The sequence below is a fragment of the Oryza brachyantha genome, chromosome 7, assembly GCF_000231095.2.
Source record: "Oryza brachyantha chromosome 7, ObraRS2, whole genome shotgun sequence".
In the NCBI taxonomy this organism is placed as follows: Eukaryota; Viridiplantae; Streptophyta; class Magnoliopsida; order Poales; family Poaceae; genus Oryza; species Oryza brachyantha.
Genome location: NC_023169.2, coordinates 9,727,962 through 9,744,156, shown reverse-complemented (window position 1 = coordinate 9,744,156; position 16,195 = coordinate 9,727,962). Strand labels below are relative to the sequence as shown.

At 41.1% G+C, this 16,195-nt stretch overlaps 1 pseudogene; it reads right to left on the bottom strand.

Moving 5' to 3' along the window:
- Positions 1 to 4,609: 4,609 nt before the first annotated feature.
- Positions 4,610 to 14,755, bottom strand: LOC102701005 (annotated as a pseudogene).
- Between the last annotated feature and the right edge of the window lie 1,440 nt (positions 14,756 to 16,195).

The following is a 16,195-nucleotide window of genomic DNA, read 5'->3' as shown; positions in this document are numbered from 1 at the left end:
AAATAAAACAATGTGCGTGCAATATGCAATTTACTCTACTTATATTTTTCAAAAATGTACCAAAAGTTCTTTTACCTAAGCTCAGTTAAGAAGTTTAAAAGAATATGGTGACAATGGATAAATTTGCCTTGAAAAGTAATATAATAATATAATAAAGTTGATATACACATGGGTGATCCGATCTTTCGATGAGTTAAATATGAAAACTAGAAAAGACAACAACTCGACTACACCTTTTCTAGATATTTAATTGTGTTATGCCTTGGTGACTAATACACCTATTCAGGGTAGTTGACCTTCACAATGGAAATCAACATTGATCCTAGGAGTAAATGGAAAACACAAGTACTAACAAGATAAAAACAATTTGAATTACAAACAGAAATTGAATACACACGATGAGTTAGGGAAAATGACTATATATCCAATCATAACTTTACCTAGAAAATTAGCTATGACTAAACTTAAATCTAAATGAAACTTGAGAAATCCTAAATGAGTAACGTGCTATATATTTAAGGTGGTGGTAGGATGACCAAGGGGTTTCAAAGGTCATCTCCACCATGATGGCGTGCACTCAACTTGGGCCTCATTAAAGTGGGTTGTATACAAAGTTAGAATCCTATAGGTCCATAGAGATCTAGCATCTTGTTTATGTAATTCCCATGGACTCAAATGGAATCTGGAGGTGAGATAGTATCTGTTGGAAAGATGATTCTGAGAACTTTCCAACCAAAACTTATGGCTCTAAAAATAGCTCATTTGCAAATTGGATGGCCATCATTTTAATTCAGCGTTGTCTCGGAAGACCGAACTAGATTTCAGAACTGGCGCGAGTTTATATATAAGTCTTTTTGTTGACATATGATGTGAGGTGGTTGCATCCTAAACAGTCATTTTCAAATCAATCAACCAACAATAGCATATATACTTAATGGCGTGCGCAACCGTGGGAGTAGTGCCATCTATATATTATACATACCTTTATCAGTACATTATGTTAACTTGTATATATGTCTCAACTAGTTAAGGGGGTTAACCATCTATAGAGAAAATAAAGCATCACAATAAGAAATCGCAATGCTTAACTATGATTTACTGTAGAATTACCATATTGTTTCATCCCACGCCTACTTATGGTGTGGTTGGAGCCTGGTGGTGGGGGTCATTTCTGGCCCTTATTTATTAAAGATAACAGGTTGGAGGCTTGGTATAGTACCCACCATCCTATGATATATTGACAATACAAATAAAGGTCTCAATGCAAGCCTAGCCAATTAGCCAAATACTGAGCATAATGCTAGTTGGATGGCATCTCACGCTTCTTTTGTAAGCCAGTATACACACAAATCTAACAAACCCACCCTGTGATGTTGCCACCTGACATTATGTGATAATTTGATAACATAATCAGGATTGGATTGAATTGATCAGACCAAATCGAGACAGAATCAAGTTGACTAGACTCGTGCTAGCAGATTGAATAGAGGGACTCATAAGAACTTGATCGAGAACTATCACTCCTTCAAGCTACAAGCAGAAAATCTAGATAACTAGAAAGTATAACGATAAGAAATGGAAGGGAGTAGATGATTTGCGGTAGGAAAGTGGCACCCGGTGACAAGATGATGAGTCACGGTGCAGGAGATAAGGTTTGGGGTTATTGGATCTAATTGGCATTGGTGCCCGGTGAGCCTGATTGTGGTGGTGTTGGCAATCCAAACACCTTGGCACCTGTACAATAGAAATCTGGTACTCCTACTTAACTATTGTTTTTTTAGTGAGTCCAGCTCATAGTTTATATATGAATACATATTTACATAGGCTGATATCCTATGAAACCGAATGTTAAAATAACTTATATAGACGGACATCTTAACTTGCCAGCTTTTTTTTTTTCCATAGACACCGACACGCTACTGGTGCCCTTGTTATTTCCACAAAGTGCATAAACTGAAAATTCACAGAATGTTTATTTTAAGTACTCTAGCGGAGGTGCACAAAATATCTCCATGTCCTTCGTATATCAGAAAGTCTACAGGTCGGACGACCGTCTGGACAGGAAGAATTACTGAACCGCCGGCGCTGTGTCCAGCGCTCTCCCTCATGCTCACGCCGCATGCACTCCCCTGCACTCACATCGCCGGCGCTGCCTCCCCTGTGCGCCCCCGCTGCGCTGCTCCCTCCACCGGCGACGCCGCCGGTGCCCATCTCCGTTTCGGCGGTCATTGGCTTAGCTACTACACACTAAAACTAATTAACTGCTTAGGTACACTTGCCAATCACTAGGACTACTACTCTAGTTACATAATACTTATCGCTCTGGACAAGGTTAAGTTTTATTCTTGTTTAATTGGGTGTTTCAAGTTTTATTCTTGTTCTCTCTGTCCATATTATCTCTCTAAAAATCTCAAAACAATCTCTGCACTCAATTCATTCAGAATCATCGTTTTTACTCCTTATTTTTAACCGTTGGTTTCACTCATCCAACGTTCATCTCCTTCATTCAATTAAGTACGTAGCCTACTTACTGTCTCCACAGTTAGCCTATGTCACCCCGCGTGCATGAGAGCGCCTCAGTGAAGCAGCAGCAAGCTCAGTGGCTTTGCGCTGCATTGCTGCAACCTGGGCTTGCCGGAGACACAAAGTCGCTGCAAGGTCCAATAGAAATTCTAGATATAAAAATAGAATCCATAAAAGATACACTAGAATATTTATTTTATATTTTAATTTTCTATATCTCGTATATACGCTATAAATATATTCGCAATGGACAGTATAATATTTAACGGTAGGAAGCTTTGGGGGCGAAGGAGCGCTCGGCGAAGAAGACGAACATGGGCGTCACTTTTTGTTCATTAACTGCTTTCCTTCCGGACGGGACGACGTTGCTTAGATTTTTTGTTAACGATTTCCCTGTCGTTTCTCCATGATCTTTTTTTTTCTGAGCTCTCTTTTAATGATTTCTACTCTTTCGTTTCTGCGGAAAACGATTCATAGTGGAAAGATACTGAATGCGGCATGCAGGCTGAGTACTTGAGTATGCGTTCTCCGCTGTTTCATCTGAAAATTGTATGATCAACTGCAGAGGCAGATCAACAAACAGCTAGCCTATTGCTCTCAACACATCGTACCAACAGACCAACTAAACTACCATGTACACACCACATCAAAAGATGTGGATAGAGTCTTGGGACACAGGGCATGCTGTTTTGGCCGTAGTGACAATTGACAACAGGTAACCTTGATAGAACTTGAGCGACAATACAAGATAACAACAGGTTTCTGAAACAAGCCATTCAACACAATAGACTATTGGGCAATTTGGCTATACCACGCCAACCAGACACGGCACAAGGCATGCTAGATCACTGTGAGACGTGCCATCACCATCGATCACCTCCCCATGTCCATCCCTTACTTAGATCTCTGGCTCGTCTTTTGGGGCTTCTTCTTCTGCCACTGAATACAATTACAAAAGCTAATTATTAGTTCAATTTCAGAGTAAGCTAGCTAGAAGAAAATTAGAGAACAAGCATGGAAGTACAGCTCAAGAATGCAAATGAGCAAAACAATATGGAATACGTTTTTTCTCCCTATGAGAAAGTAATACTCACTCTGTTCCATATTATAAAACTTTTTTGGTTTGCTTAGATTTATCCATATATCAATGTATATGTTTTATATGTATATCTAAGTTTATTAACACATAAATAAATCTAAATAAGACTAGAAAATCTTATAGTGTGGAACGGAGGGAATAAAAGGGAACAAAAATTAGAATGGACAAAAGAAAAGACAGCATCCGTACGAACTTCGTTGATTCATACTACATGACAACCACTTTTGAATGCCTAACTTAGGTGGTGTTTAGTTGCCAAATTTTTTTGGCAAAAATATCACATCGAACATTTGACCGGATGTCAAAAGGGGTTTTCGGACACGAATGAAAAAAAGAATTTCACGGCTAGCCTAGAAACCGCGAGACGAATCTTTTGAGCCTAATTAATCCGTCATTAGCACATGTTGGTTACTGTAACACTTATGGCTAATCATAGACTAATTAGGCTCAAAAGATTCGTCTCAAGATTTCTTCCATAACTGTGCAATTAGTTTTTTGGTTCATCTATGTTTAATGCTTTATTTAGGTGTCTAAAAATTCGATGTGATGTTTTTGGAAAAAAAATTTGGGAACTAAACCAGGCCTTACATGTTAATTACCAGTGTTGGGAGATTCAAACGGGTTAACAAAACTAGAAAATCCTAGATGGCAGACTTCAGCAGGCATATCATTCATATTACAAATTTACAAGTCTATACCGTATTGCCACAACAGGCATACTAGTTGAAATGGTATAGTAGGTAATCTAATTAACACTCGATACTTATCAGCAGACTACTTGCGCGCAACATCAGGAACAGTTAGTCATAATTATGCAACTGAACTTTATATTGATTGGGAATTGAAAGCATTCGTAATTTCCAACTGAAACAATATAACTGATCACCTTAGCAGCTTATTAGTAATAAATATAGTCAATTTCCTATTCTTACTGACAAATGGATAATCCAAGCAGCAGTAAACAAAAACCAAACATCGCCCGCTAAGAAGAAATATCACACACAGCATCCATCTGATGTGCAAGAGCAAGAATTCAGATTGCCAACTAACATGATAAAAGTACCATCGTGTAGAACTAAATAACATGATAAAATACCATCGTTCCCTACACATTATTATTATTACCTGTATAATTTGGAGAGGTTGGGCTATAATCTGGGCTAGGCCCTATAGAGGCGGTGTATGGGCTGCAAAACAACAAAGCAACGCATTAGATAATTTGCACATACATCTGACAGAGCGGCATCAAAAGATATAGTACTGAAATAGACCATTTTTTTATAGGCTGACGCAAAACACATTATGAAATCTGACCTTGTTGTTGGCCTGTATGACAGGCTTGGTTGTGAATATGATGGTGAGGTAGGTGAGTATGTCGGTGATGTTGGGCTGAGGAAGAAAAACATAAGCAAAATAAGCAAAGGGTGCATATATATATGAACACATAATACCCGAGCAGTCTTCCAAAACCAAGACTGCAGTTCATATATATGTCAAACAATTCAGCACCTGTAACTGCGCGAAGAAGAATTGTAGCTCGGTGAAGTTGGGCTGTAGCTTGGAGATGTCGGGCTGTAGGCAGGAGATGTAGGGCTGTATGCAGGCGATGTCGGACTGTATGAGGGTGATGTGGGGCTGTAAGAAGGCGGTGTGGGGCTATAAGATGGTGTGCTGTACACAGGAGCAGTTGGGCTCTATAAAGGAGAGGTTGGACTGTATACAGGAGAGGTTGGGCTATGTACAGGAGAAGTTGGGTTGTATACAGAAGAGGTTGGTCTATATACAGGAGAAGTGGGACTATAACTTGTGCGGTGGGGTTATAGCCGGTAGATGTAAGGGTGTAGCTTGGAGATGTTAATGTGTAGTACGGACTGGTAGGCGAGCAAGGAGAGCCAGGTAAATATGGTGGAGAGGTGGGAGTGTAGATGGGCGAGGTAGGGCTATATGATGATGAGATGGGGTTGTGTCGCTCTGGCCCTGGACTAGTATATCAGAGTAGATGGACTGTAACCGCCACCCGGTGACGATGGAGTGTAGCATGATGGGCGTACTGGTGAGAAAGCCATTCCTCCGACATACGGCGAGAACTGAGCATCTGTAATGGGTGGAGAAGCGCCGAATTTTGGGCTCAGCGGGTAACTTGGCGACATCATCATCCCTCCTTCATGGTATGGTGCACCAGAGAATACGAGAGGAGAGCGTTCTGGTGTCATGCCATAGTCCAGGCCGCCTCCAACATAGCTTGGGAGCTGAAGCTCGATGGCCTGCTGCAGCATCTTGTCGTTCAGATACAGCGAACAGCCTCCTGTACCGATAGGAGCAAGCTGGCCGAGCATGATGTTCTCGGTGACACCTCTCAGGTGGTCGCATTCAGGATGTACAGCAGCAGCAAGCAACATATCCACCGTCTCTTCAAAAGAACATCTCATAAGAGGCCCCGTGTCATTACGGTTGATACCATGGCGTGCAATAGCCATCAGATGTCCTCGGTATGTCATTGTATCACAAAGAATAGCCAGATGCCTGTAGTTGACATAAGATCCATCAAAAGATATGACCACCCTCAGCTCATCCAAGAGGGCCTGGCGAACAGCCTCGATTCCAAGAACCTCGATTACATCGATCAAATGGTTGCTTCTTGTCCTAGTGGCATCAACATGTTCATGGCACATGACAGCCAAGAGATTAACACCTTCTGTATCAAGCATCCACTCATTATCTGCTTTCAAGCCATCATTGTCCTCAAATCTATTGACCTTGACTTCTTTGATAAAAACTTTGTTAATATCTGGAATCCCACGAAGGACCATCCCTGTCAACATGTTACTCTCAATCTTCTTGAGGAAGACATCATCCTCAGCATCTTCATCCTGCATTTCTCCCTTTGGAGCTTCATCCTTTGTAATACGGACACGAAGGGTTGGTTTATCCGCATTATCATCATTAAATATGCATGACAAGTCATCAGAGAATTCGTCATTGATCTTATCTGCAATATCAGCCATGCTCAATTTCTTATTAACCATCATCTCACGATTCAGCTCAAAACGCAGCAACCACGGAGAAATTTTATCAGGGTCAACATCCTCGCCAGGCATTTCATAGTAGGACTGGACAAATTCAACATCTTCAATAATGGTCCTCAGAGGATCAGGGTCATACCATATCTCCGTGACATTCGTCACGCTGCGCAGAGTGGTGCACTCTAAGGCACATTGGACATCTTTAGCCAATTTATTCTTCTTGTTTACCCCAGGTTTTAGGTAAACTGACAATGATGGAGTTTTTATCTTCTTAGCAACATTAATGATTTCTGTCAGCCTAGGAACACCAAGGGTAGCGTTTTTGGCACTGACACCAGCATAATGGAAAGTATTCAGGGTCATCTGAGTTGTTGGTTCTCCAATGGACTGCGCAGCTACACATCCGATCATTTCACCTGGGGCCACCAAAGACTGAAGGAATCTCGATTCAATCTCACCAACAACCCATTCAAAAGCTTCTTTTGTAAGCCTGTACTCTTTCAAGACCCTCTTGCTAGCAAATGTGCTTCGAAGAAGGATATTGAAGAACAAGGTTGCATTCTTCTGAACCTCAATACTCATAGCATCGTCACCAGGAACGACCTTAAGCCTTTCTTGCAGCTTATCTATTGCATCCACAATTTCCATTGGGTGCATGTCAGAAGGCCTTCTCAGATCAATCTTGAATGTCTTCTGAGCATTCCAGATGAGCCGCTTGAGGTTGACAGGCATAGGCCATGTATTATCACCAGTTGTAGCAATCTCAGTACCAAGCTGGAACCGGTCAGCTTCTAGCTTCTGAACCTCTGCGTCAAACACATTTCTAACCTCAAGAATGGTCTACAAATCATCAACATGTAGAGGTAAAATGTAGTTTGGCCTCCAGTTCTCATCATCCAGCTCATAACGAAATACATTATCAAACTCAGCCTTATTCATCTTCAATGAGTCCAACTTTTGTAACTCAATCCAAACAGCATCCATGCCATCTTCTCCATATAAGAACTGAATGACATCTCCCAAAGAATTTCTTACAGTACCATCATACTTCACCATGATATCTTCCATAGCCTTCACAAGTCGTCGCTGGATATATCCAGTCTCAGAGGTCTTCACGGCAGTATCAACCAGACCTTCTCTACCACCCATAGCATGAAAGAAAAATTCTTGCGGTGTCAGGCCTCGAAGGTAAGAGCTCTCCACAAACCCACGACTTTCAGGACCGTAGTCACCTTTCATGAAGTGGGGCAATGTTCGACCGATGAAGCCAAATGGGATCCGCTTGCCCTCAACATTCTGCTGTCCGACACAAGCAGCCATTTGTGAAATATTGATGAAAGTGCCTTTTGAGCCTGCGGTTACCATAGCCTTCAGATTATTACTTTCAGAAAAACTCTTCTGGGCACTACTTCCAGCAACATCACGAGCCTCGTTAAGAACCTATCATAGAGAAAGGGGTAGGTTAGTGAGTTGCAAGTCTATCAAATGAATGCTTCATTCTTTTCTCAATTGAAATAGCAAAGCATAAACATTCAAGCAGTACCTCATTTGCTCCTTTTTCAAATGATTCCATCATGGTGCATCCTGGCTCAGCTTCCAATTCTTTTTTATGAGCTTCGTAATAAGCGCTTTCACATCATTTTTAGCTTTCGATATTGTCTCATTAATCTTCTCCATGGTGGCTGCATCTGCAATTATATCCCCAATTCCAATACTGAAACCATTTTGCAGAAGCCAGTAGTTGACTAGCCATTGTGTATGACTTAAGAACTTGCGAGCAGCATCTGGACCAACCTCTTCCCTGCAAAGAACAAGGCATAACTTGCTAAGCAAAGGTCCAAACAGAATATTGACTAAAAACAGCAACTAAACTTCAACTTTAAAAGTTAATTACTGCATACAACCAAATAACATGAATAAGACTTCCAGTTGATGTTCCAAGTGGCTTTCGGCAAAGTATACAAGATAGAAGCTCCCCCTTCTCTATCCGGACAATAGTATCACCAGGGCTAATAATTCCTGCTTCATCTTCAGAATGCCAGGTAGACAATCTAATTAAATTGATTGGCTTGGGAATAATCAAGTTGAAAACTTGTTTCCCAGTCCAAATAGGCCTTGGTTTCAAAATGGCAGGGGCAGGGACCTTTCCATCAAAATCATCCCACCACATTAAGATGTTCATAAATACATCCTGGGAAGAAAAAAGAATAATGAGCATGACTGAGCAGAAAATAACTAATTAAGGTATCACGTGCAGACTTGCTAACCTTTTCAATAAGAGTATCCCTTTTAGTAATTTTGTTTTTTGCGGGGCCAACCGCAGAGTGGGTGGCCAAATTCATTAAGAGGGAGAATGTACAATTTTGTTTCGTTTACAAGAGAGATCGACAAGAAGCTGTCGATGTGAGCCTAGTTTGTCACAGCCGACAAACCGGTGGAGAAAAACTAAAACCGACTACTCACTAATTGATTTCAACAGGCCCGCGACCTTCCAAACTTCAATCTCATCCCTAATACCCTGCACCACGCCTTCCATTGAATTATGTGACTGATTGAAAACGCGGTTGTTTCTTTCCTTCCACACCATCCAGCACGTTAGCTGTACCAGGGCATCAAAATTTTTTCTGTATCCCTTCCGGCAATGGGCTCTTGCGTCCAGCCACCATTCCCCCAGTGGGAGGTCCTCCTCCCCCGGTAGCGTGAAATGAATTTGTACCCAATTCCTTAATCTTGCCCAAACTTCATTTGTGAAACGGCACTCCACGAATAGGTGCGCACAACTTTCTTGCATTGCTGGGCATAGCCTACACCCCGCCTGATGCTGCCACCCTCGCTGCGCCAGGTTGTCGGCTGTCAGGCACCGCCCCTTCTCCGCCAACCACATGAAGAATTTGATCTTGGCTGGAGCGCGTGATTTCCAAATGAGCTTTGAGCAGACGGCCCTTGTGTTGGATGCAAAGAAGAATTTGTAAGCTTCTGAGACAGTATAGCTTCCTTTGGTCGCCGTCTTCCATACTGCTACATCCTCCTGATCTGGGGAGAGCACAATCTGTCTCACCTCGTCCCAGACCGCTAGGAATTCAGCAATCGCTCTGTTCGATGGGGCGCCTTTATATCGCGCACCCATCTGTTATTACGGATGCCCTCTGCTACCGTTATGTTGGCCCTTTCTATGTGACTGTACAGACAGCTCTTGGAGTGCATGATACTTCCCCCGGGCAGCCAATCTGCTTTCCAGAAATTGACAGCCCCACCGTTGCCAACAACAAACTTTGTTGCCGAGTAAAATAGATTCTCCATCAGTCTTGGTTGCTTAACTGGGTACTTCGTCCAAGGTCTGTCTCTGTGGTCTTGCTGCAGCGCCTTCCATTTCAATCGCAGCGCCTTGCCAAAGAGGTCGAGGTCCTTTATTCCTAATCCACCGTTGTCGGTCGGCATGCAAACCAACTTCCATGCCACCAAGCAGTGACCTCCACTCACTTCTTCCTGTCCCTTCCACAGAAACGCGCGGCATTTTCGGTTGATTTCTTTTAGAGCCCACCGTGGTAACTCCATTACTGTCATCAGGTGCAAGGGCAAAGCAAACAGGACGGCCTTGATGAGAGTCAGCCGGTCACCCGTGGATAGAAACTTCGGTTTCCACCCGGCGAATTTTTTTCCAAACCGGTCTAGCAAAGGTTGAATCTCTGGTTTAGTTAGCTTCCGAAGGGAGAGTGGCAGCCCCAGATATTTTATAGGAAAGTTCTCAATTTTGCAGTCAAGGATATTCTGAACCAGCTCAGTCTCTTCCTGGGAGCATTGAATCGGGGTGATAGCACTCTTAGTAAAATTGACCCAGAGGCCTGTAGCAGATCCGAAAAGATCAAGAATTGCCTTCAGTCCATGTGTCTCTTGCTCTGGTTTAGTAATTTTGTGACAGCCAAGAAGCGTGTCCTGGACAATACCCATAACAGGCTTATTCGATTGAGGAGAGACAATACATTTTGGAACCATCATCAACTCTAGAACTTCAGCTCTGGTCTCAAATGACTGAGGAACATGCATATTCATTTCATCCCCATCAAATCTGCATTGTACGGCGAAGTGGCAGATAAGTTTAAGCGGAAAGTTGAATAGGGCATGATCTTAATGCGATGTCCCATGAAAGACATTTTATGAAGACTGGGTTGCCGATTGAAAAGAACCAAATCCCCATCATTGAGGTGCCTTTCCACCTGACAAACAAAAACCCCAAATGAAGAGACCAATATAGAAGACAGTATTGTCATGTGACCATCAGTAAGGAATTTTTTAAGGTACCCACGAATTATTGTAAGTCGTCTATTACTTTGGATCCAACGGATCTAATTTTGTTATACTAATCCGCTAGTGGTGTAGTAAAAATTTTATAAGGATAAAATTAGAACTAAATATATAACCCTATGATAAAATTGTGTGTCATATATCATTTTAAAATAGATAAATTGATAAAAATACCTTACCAAAGTTTGGAATACAAATATTTAATATACTTATAAAAATACATAGTTAGATATAAATTTTCCTACACTAATACCGCTACAAGTAAAAGGTACCATAACATTGCCCATTAGTAAAGCAGATTCTACAACAAAGTTGATATTCACCTTGTAACCCAGCTCCAGATGCTGATCACTATTTTTCTTCACATAACGAAGATCAAGCCTCTGACCATCATCCCTGATAATGTACTTTGCACCTGTCTTCCCAGGGGGAGGGTAGGGGCCATATTCTACAAGTTCTTTCAACCTGAGATCATTGAATTTGGGTGTAAGTGATCATTAAAGAACATTGATCGTGCTTAAATAACAGTAAAACGTTTTACCTCTCGATGTTATATGGAGTAACAGTTTCCGGGTATGTCAAGTTCAAAGCAATACTCCATGGCACTCCCAATTCATCAATGTTAATATTCGGATCTGGTGTGATGACAGTTCGAGCTGAGAAATCGACACGCTTCCCCATCAAGTTTCCTCTAATGAGGCCGTCCTTAGCTTTCAGTCTTCTGCAAATTGATTTAATGGGCCTTCCAGATCGGCATGTGGCCTAACAATTCCAACAAAAGAGAACCAGGATAACTTACCTGCGTTAAGTAAAATGGCAATTTAACTAACTTTGTAACTACTCACCCTTGGCTGGCCAGCAAGTTCATTGTCGAAGTATGTTGCAATGTGAAATTGCAACAACTGGGCACACTCTGTTATTATGTGAGCTGGGGCTCCATTTTTCTCTAGCCTCCTCAAGTTCTCATTACATCGAATTATCATTGCTAATTGATGAGTCAAATCATCCTGTAAGAAAAAGGCAGTGAGTTAAACAATGTGCATCCTTTTAAAAACAGCCACTAGGAGGGTAAAAAAATATAGTGCTCAACTTACCTCAACTCTATAATAAGTATGCATCATTGCAGATGGTCTCATAGGGGGTGGGGGAATCGGCAAGACTTGCAGAATCATCCAGTCAGGACGGGAAAATTTGGGGTTCAGACCCAATAGAAGACAGTCCTCATCACTTATACGTTTAAGAACATTAAGGACCTTAGTAATACACAGGAACCACATGGTTAAATAATTATTCTTAAAAATAATGCATTGAATTGAGTAATGACTGTGCACATACCCTCTTAGCAGAGAGGTCTTGCCTCCTCTCCATTGGTTCAGGGAGTTGCTCCTGATCATAGTTTCTCTTCTTCAGTGTTTTAAACTCTGCAACCATCTTCATACCGTCAACAGTGATATTTGGCTTCTGAGCACCACATCCACCCCTTTTCTTTAATGGCTCATCAGTAACTTGCTGCTTCTGAACATCAAGATCATCACCCCCTGCACAATTTTTTTTGCTCTTGCAAGCATCATATATTCTTTTTAATCTGTTTTTGGGATTCTTGATTTTAAGAGCCTGCTTGAACTTGGCATCATCCTGCAAGAAAAGCATTGGGCAATTGATAAACAAACACATAGTTAAGCAACAAAATGGTTCATATGATTAGGATGAATATTAGTTAACATGCAACATCTTTCTCAGAATTTACCACAAGCTGCAAAATTAGTTCCATTAGTCAGGTTTCGTGTTTCGGACTGTTTAACACAACATTACAAGAACTGCACATTAGTACTACCACAAGGATTTGCCATCTATGAAAATAATTAGGGTGAGAAAAGATACAAAACATAACATAAATATATGGCAAAAAATACAAGTATATTGACCATGGCATGAATAGCCAGAATAATTATTATTATGGTTTCAGTTTACCTTGTCTACCATTAAATCAAAAGCAACTTCCAGCTTTTGCTTTAACAGGCAAAAAGAGGATGAGCAACAGAAGAATTAAGGCGTAAAATGATTGTATTTTACATATTAAGCATGTAACACAAAAGAATACAACAGTAAGCATACCAAGTGAAAGAGGAGAAAAAGGAAAGAGTTAAAAAGGGTAAAGACATAAATGTGCCGAATTTGCATTTGCATCAATGCATAAATATTTGAACAATATTTTATATCATTATGGTTCCATTTTATCGTTCTAGCATTAAAATCAAACATACCTTCCAGTTTAGTGTTACGCATGCGTGTAACACTAAAGATATTACCAGATTTAGCATGCGGAAGAACAAAAGATGCTAAACAGAAAAGAGTCAAATATGGTTAAAAGCTTACAAGTATAGCCGCGTTCCAATTTAGCACCATATAGCATAGAATCAGTGCAGGTGCTGTGCAGTGGTGCCTCCTAGCAAATTTATTTAGATATTTTCAATATAACACGCCCATCTTGCAAATTAAACCATCGAATTAACCTCGGAGGAGGGGTCCATGCATGTACCTCATCCACAAGGATCTTGGAACAATTGAAGCAGACGCAGCGCATTATGGAGAGCAGAGTCTTGATGAAGCAGATGTGGAACATTGGCTTAGCAAGCTCAAGGTGGCCAAAGTGGCCTGGGCACTCCGCCCTCCCACCCATGCATGTCTCACACTTGATCTTGCCGTCAATACTCCCCATCCGAGGCTTCGGCTTCCCCTTTTCCATAGTTTGTGCATGCTCTATCTGAGCCACTGACATTTGTCTCTACAAACATGTAAAGCAACGCACAACTTAAAAATCCATCGCTGAAGCATCCCAAGAATCATGCTCCATGGTTTGTGCATGCTCTATCTGAGCCACTGACATTTGTCCCAAGAAACATGCAAAGCAACGCACAACTTAACAATCCATTGCCGAAGCATGCCAAGAATCATGTTCCTGGCTCACTAAACTGCATCTTGAGTTGTAATATTTTAAACTTCATTGTAAAGCTGAGAAATTAATTCATCCAACCATTCAACAGGTACACAGTGCACAAACAAAGACTGCAAAGTACAATAATCTTTACTGAACACCTCACAGCATATTGTTGCGACAATACATGTTCCGTCAATTGCTTGTATTTCCAATACATTGCACATAATAATAGCTAGAGAATTCAACCCTAACTGCTTCAAAGCTACCTTGTATTGTATAGTGCTCAAAATTAATTCAATTTTAGGTTATACAGGGTTAATCCGCTTGATCGCTCGCTCACACGGTAAGATGCCAATTCCCCCAAATTAGTAACCGAGGTACCGATTACCAAACCAGTCCCAAGTTCAAACGATTGGAGCGCTTGGCAACGTTTCACATTGGATTTCTCGTACCGAACTCGCGCTATAGCCATCTTGAGCTAGCGAGCACCAACCAAACCAGCCAAACTCGCCCCCGCCCCGCCTACCCAGACCCGGGAGGGGGAAGGGGGAGGAGCATGATCAAGAGGAGTGCGATCGAGGCCTGGGGTATTACGATCTCGTCGGGGTTGAGGACGCCGAACTGCACCAGCTGCACCTCGGCCACCTCCGCCACCGAGTACGGGAACCTCGTCGCGCCCATCTCCTCCCCCCACCCTTCCTCCTCCATGTCGCCCCCACCACCACCACCACTCAAGTACCACCCACGAGCTCAGCGCCCCGCGAGTGTTTCTTGCGGGCAAAACGGGGGCCGGACCGAATCGATTACGACGAGATCGCCGCCTCCGCGAGACGGGAGGGGGGAATCGCGGTAAATGGGAAGGGGAGGAGAGGGGAGGGGATTGGAGTTCACCTGCGGGACGAGGAAGGGGTAGGGCTCTATTTATAGGCGTATCGTGCGCCGAGTCGACTATCGTGAGCCCGGGCTGGGTTCAGTTTACAAACTGATTTTGCAAAAATATCATGTATTGAACGTTAATAAGTACGGTCACATATTTCAAATATTAAATATAGTTTAATTATAAAATAAATTTTAGATTCAACTTAAAAACCGTGAGACGAATCTTTAGCATATGTTGGTTACTGTAGCACTTATGGCTAATCACATATAAATTAGGCTCAAAAGATTTGTCTCAATTTTTTCCCATAATTATATTATTAGTTTTAATGTTCATGTATATTTAATATTTTATTTAGATATCGAAATACGATGTTTTTAAAAAGAGTGTAGGGAGCGGAGCGGAGGGGAGGAAACTGACTCTGGCTCTGCTTGTTGGGGTTTAGACCGTCGGATGGGGAGTGGACGGTGGAGACGAGGAGAGAATGGGTGGGATCAGATCCCGGTCAGTGCGAATGACTCTCGCTCCTATAGTTTCGCTTATTAGAGAAAAAAGCGAAAATGTATATTTTACAAATGAAAAATAATTTATAAGTTAAATTTTTATATACGTGTCTATAGCGACTTAAAAATAAAATATGTAAAACAAACCATGATAAAAAAACCACGTTCTAAAATTTAATTTGGCTTATAAACCGTAAACAACGATACGATTCTCCGCCGATGACTCTGGACATTTGTCTTTGTGTCCCGATAGAACACGACTTAGAATCGTTTTTTCCTTACTCCTCTTAACATTTTTCGCCTAACATTTTCGACGGTGGTCCGGGTGACGTATATCATTCACCCCATTAACTCTCTAATGTTTAAAATAAAAAAAAAAGATGGTAGACGTTAATCACCTCTTCATCGACTCTATTTTCGTGGGAAGGAAAAAATATATAATAAATAAGTTCACACGTTAGTAATAAATATATTTAGTAATTAAGAGATGATACATGTAAAATAATATTATTAACAAAATGATATTTTTTTTAATAAAATCAGTTGTATGCACAGTATGCTAATTTTCTAAAGAAATAACATGTGTTATTCCTCTATCGTCTGTTTCATTACCTCGTGTAGTGTTATTGGTATGGGCTGTTTTTCTTTCTCCCTTTCTTATTCTTAGCTTTTTTTTTTCTCAGATTTTACGTATGATTCATGAACTACTAAATGTTGTATATTTTTTAAAAAAAATCGATATAGAAATTCATTATCTCATATTTTGAAAACTACTTTTAACTTTGCAGTAATCAATTTCATTATTTATATCATAGAATAGCTACCAAAAATTAGATAAATCTTTTGTGTCTTATCCTTAATTAAAAAAACATACCCATAATAGTCCTATGTTTTAAGGATACTTGGTGCGCACACACCTACCCGTGCACT